A 5,333-nucleotide genomic window follows, 5' to 3' on the forward strand; every position below is an offset into this window, starting at 1 on the left:
ATCATCCCCTTTGGCTAAAACAACCAAATGCATGTAATAAGACATTATAACAACTCCATGAACACAAGTTGTTCATGGTTTCAACAAAATATTTTCATAAGTTCAAGAACATCACCATTTTCGGTTTTGAGGAGAAAATGAGTTAGAAAGCGTTTTAGAAAATTTCAACGGTTGAATATGTTCTCGACATGCTCATGGACAACATACTTAAATCTCATCAACATCCATTTGTTGAATGTTGAGAGATCAAGGATTGAAGATGGAAGAAGCAAATGAGAAATGAGAGGAAAAGATGAAGATAGGATTTACCTTCTCTTTGAAAATGAAAGAGTGTGAGAGTGAAGTGTGAAGTGTGAGGGTTTAAGGAGAGAAGGAAAATCAGATTTCCCTCTAGGCAATCATTAAAAATCTCCTAGGGTGGCTAATGATGATCTCATGAGATATTTGAGAAAGTGATGTGAGGTTTGCTTTATGGAAAAGCAAATTTCACATCCCAACGCAAAATGACCACTTCGCGGACACATGCGATAAACATGCCCGAGTATTATCGACCAATACTCGATCGGGTATTATAAATCGCCCGATTTTAATATCTGATTAGAATTTCAAATTTCGGCGCAACGGTGCAATACGAAGCCAACAGCGCAATCGGAATTCAATTCCGAGTTACGGAACTCAAAAACCACTTTTTGAGTTGTACCGGGTGAGATTCGGCCCCGACAGCGGTCCGAAACCGACTGTCACCGAAAATCATGAAAATTTACCACCAAATTGGAAATAGAATTACAAGACTAAATCTCAACTAGAGTTTCGTCTAATTCTTTACCAAAAATTCCCAGAAATTCATTTTCGAAAGTATAATAAATAACAATATTAATAAAATCTTATATATCAAAATCGTAAAATTCACGGTGTTACATAATCAATTTGTTGTATTCGTCATCTTGCTAGTATTTTTAATAAAAGATTAGTGGTCGTGTGGTCTTTCTATCTTCATTGGTCATATCCCTAATCTTGCATAAATTTATTGAAATTACTTCTTAAGGCATATGTATATGAGTTTCAATCGATTAGTAATGAAGAGTATTGGCTAACTTATTTAGGTCCAACATTCCTTCTCAATCCTATTATGCGTAGGAAAAGTACAAGAAGAATACTAAATACTACACACATTCACAATGAGATGAATGAAGTTCCAACTGAACAAATTAAAATATGTGGATGGTGTAGAACTGAGGGGCATAATAATATGAAGACATGTCCATTGCAATCTAGAAACTAGATGAGAGTTCTATGCAACCTTCCAATAATGAGTAGTTTATATTTTAATCTTTATTTTTATAATATAATTTTGTTCATATTGTAATTATATTGATACGCAACTTATTTAAATGCGTTGTGTAGAGGCCTCCAGTAAATTTGCCCACTTACATTGGCTGAAGTACATTTACAGGAATGCCTTACACATTGGCTAAAGTACACTTACATGAAGGCTTTAGGTTTAATGCATGCATGGTCTGGGGTTTAAATAAATACATCAATTCTTATTCAAAACAAAATAATGAACAACCATGAACTAAACACATGATGTGTAGTAATTAGCCATAAAACCCTAACCCATATGTATGGTAATTAGGCACAAAACCCTTACCCTAATGTGTCTAGTTATATGTAAAACCCTAACCCTAGTATGTCTAACAATTACCGATAAAAACCTAACCTTAATGTGCATAATAATTATCCCTAATATATTATTAATCCTAATGTATATATTAATTAGTAAATGAAAAATGACAAATGGAAAATGACAAAAATGCATTCAATAGTCCATGTGAAAATGTAGCGAAAATCCAATGAAAGGCGCCTATGAATTAACTACTCAATGAGCTTCAAATTAACCACTATATGGCACGTGAAAATGCGGTGTATGTGGTGTATACATACATTGCTTACATACACATGACATTCAAGATTCCTTACACTTACTTGATATAACCTATGTAAGGCTTGTATCAAGATTCCTTACACTTACTCTTACAATCTAAATTTCCGAGTTTCTTGCAATCTTAGTGAATAACTCAACATATATGCTACCGAGTTTCTTGGAGAGTAATATGCATGAATAATTTGACATTCATGTAGTCGAGTTCCTTGTGAATTCTTGGAAAATATAACTATCTCAAACCACAGTTACAAATATATCTACATTTACTTGATAATTACTTATTATATATACTCAACCCTAGTACACAATATATCTTACACATTGTAGGCCTTACATAAAATTTGAATGAACATGGCTTTGAGATGCCTTACAAGCCATATGAAAATTGAATGAGCATCTTTCAGATGCCTTACAAGTAGGATAAATACAGTATGAATTGTTGAGAATAGTATAATTCATGTAGCTAGTTTCGTTAATTGATTAATAGTTTAAATAATCGATTAAACTGATAGTTATAAAGGGCATTGTGCCTGAAAAGAAAAATAGCGCGAAGAATTATTCAGTTCCAACTATCTCATCTCGTTTCCTGATAATCGATTACATATTGCCTTAATCGATTAAAATCTTTCTTTCTTTCTTTCTTTATTGGCTAATAGTGGTATCAAGAGCTTTGCAAAGATTCTGTGTGAATCAATTCTTGACGAAAGGAACCTGTGAAAGTGACGAGGAAGAAGGTGATTATGTGTGAATCCACGATCAAAAGGGCCAACAGTGAAAGAAGGGTGTTTTGCAGAATGACAAATAGCAATGGATTTGCTATGACCTTGCCAGTTTTGGATGGCAAGAACTATGATAGATGGAGAAACCAAATGAAGGCAATCTTTGAATTTCAAGAAGTTTATGAGATTATACAAAACGAATATCAAGAAATTGGTGACAATGCCACTGAGGCTCAAAGAGCATTTTACAAAGAGGCAAAGAAGAAAGACTGCAAAGCTTTGTTCCTCATCCATGATTATGTTGATGGTGCTAATTTTGAGAAGATAAGTGGGCAAGCCTGAGATAACTTGGAGAAATGTTATGATGGAGTTGCAAAGATCAAGAAGGTGAGATTGCAAATCTTACGTAAGCAATATGAACTCCTTTAGATGGATGGAAGTGAATTTGTTTCTACATACATGACCAAAATTCCGACTCTCACTAATCAGATGAGGTCATATGGAGAGGAGATGAAGGACCAATCTGTTGTTGAAAAGGTACTTAGGACACTCACTTCTAAGTATGATCACATTGTAGTTTCCATAGGAGAATCCAAGCATGTTGAAGATTACAAGATTGAAGAATTGCAAGGATCTCTTGAAGCCCATGAATTGAGGCTGAAAGAGAGGAATCCAAACAGATTTGGTGATCAAGCTTTGTAGGCCAGATTCAATAAGAAGATTCCTAATCAATGGAATAAGAAGAATAAAGAAAAAACTCATAATAGTAGATGGAGATCAAATGAGCAAGGATCCTCTTCAAGGAGATATGACAACAATTTGAAGTCAGAAAGAGAGTTTGATTCGAAAGGTTCAAACAAGAACTCAGAGAGCATGAAAAAACAAGCTAAAAAGAAAGTACAATGCTATAACTACAGAAATTATGAGCACTTTGCATCGGAATACAAACTAAATAAATAGTCAAACATGAAGGAATATGAGGTTATGTTGGCACACCATGACAGTGAATCTGATGATGATCACTGTCTATTGATGGCCACAACAAAGAAGGGTAAAGGAAATGGTGAAAATTCAGAGTTTTGATACTTGGACATAGACTGTTATAACCATATGTCAGGTAGAAGAGATTGGTTTACCTCTCTTGATGAAACAACCAAGATTAAGGTGAACTTTGCAGATCAAAGCACAATTACTGTTGAAGGGGTTGGTAAGGTGTTGATTCAAATACATGATGGCAGAAAATCATACATCTCCAATGTGCTTTATGTACCAAAGGTGAAGAATAATTTTCTATGAACACCCAATTTTATTCGGCCCAAAAAGATACAAAATAAATATCTACAATGATTTACTCAAATATAAAAAAAAATATTTATAACAAAATGTTTTAATTGAGCATTTAATTGGCTCATTATTACGAGAATTCAATTTTAAAATAGTCTCATCCTCAAATTTCATTTTTTTTACTTTAAATAAGAAATAAAATGTGTCAAAAATGATAAATGGGTAATTATTGGCTCAATAATGACCAATAATCACCTATTTTCGTTTTGTATTTTTTTAAAAATTTAGAAGGGTTTTACGTAACACCGTATTTTTTCCGAGCAAGTTTAATTAAATAATTAGTTGTTAATGAATTCTAAATTAATCAGTAATGTTTTAGGCTAAACCTCACTTGAGTTTTAGTCTTCTATTATAATATTCTTGCTTTCCCTATTTTTTCAAGATTTTTGGAGAATAAAAGTTTCTAAGACGATTTCGGGTCGTTTTATCGAGTTTTCACCCAATTTTTGAGTTCTGTAACTTGGAATCGAATTCTGATTTCTCCGTTGGCTTCGAAATATTATTTCTAGTAAAAATAGACATCAATTTTATCCATAACTCATCTCTAGGTATTTTTCACCTCGACATTCAGGTTTCGACGTTTCGAGCAAAAAACCTAAATCGGTAGATCGTATATTTACGGACGAAGTTACCCAGTAATACTCGGGCACAAATTGAAATACGAAATCAAGTCACATCAATAAAGTTGGAGTATTAATCACATTGTGGGTCAATGGCTTGTAAAACAAGGAAAGTCAAAACTTCCATAATTCCCTAAATCACTCACCAAATCTCCTCACTCCACCACCATTAGACACATCACCTAAGCTAGCCTAAAGCTAGATTGCCTCTCATTAATTTTCAGATTTGAGAGAGGGTGAGGATCTCTTATAAATACCTTACCTCATCCTCTCATTTTTACACTAATTCTTCTAAAGAAAGTTAAGGTATTCTTTCTCTTTTTCTCTTCTCCATTTTTCTCCACATACACCATGAGATAATCATGATCTCTTAGTATATTATTCATGGAGTTGAGTTTATGTTTGTTTTCTTTAAATATTTTGTAAGTTATGACTGAGGGGGATGATAATGAAATCATATGAACTTTTGTGTAGTTTTTGACTTATATCTTTGGACAAGGTTAGATGAGTTTATTTGCTTTAGAAATATTGGAAATTGTTGTTAGTATTTGAATGTATTTAAAGATGATGGTTTGAACATCAAATGAACATTTATTGTGTATAAGAAAAGTTTATGTCTATTCTTGAAAGTTCAAAATGTTTATGAGTTTTTGTTGAAATTTTTTTCATTTTTAAAAAGTATTATGTGTAAAAGGTTGTTTAGCA

This window comes from Lupinus angustifolius, chromosome LG15 (genome assembly GCF_001865875.1).
Source record: "Lupinus angustifolius cultivar Tanjil chromosome LG15, LupAngTanjil_v1.0, whole genome shotgun sequence".
NCBI classification, from domain to species: Eukaryota; Viridiplantae; Streptophyta; class Magnoliopsida; order Fabales; family Fabaceae; genus Lupinus; species Lupinus angustifolius.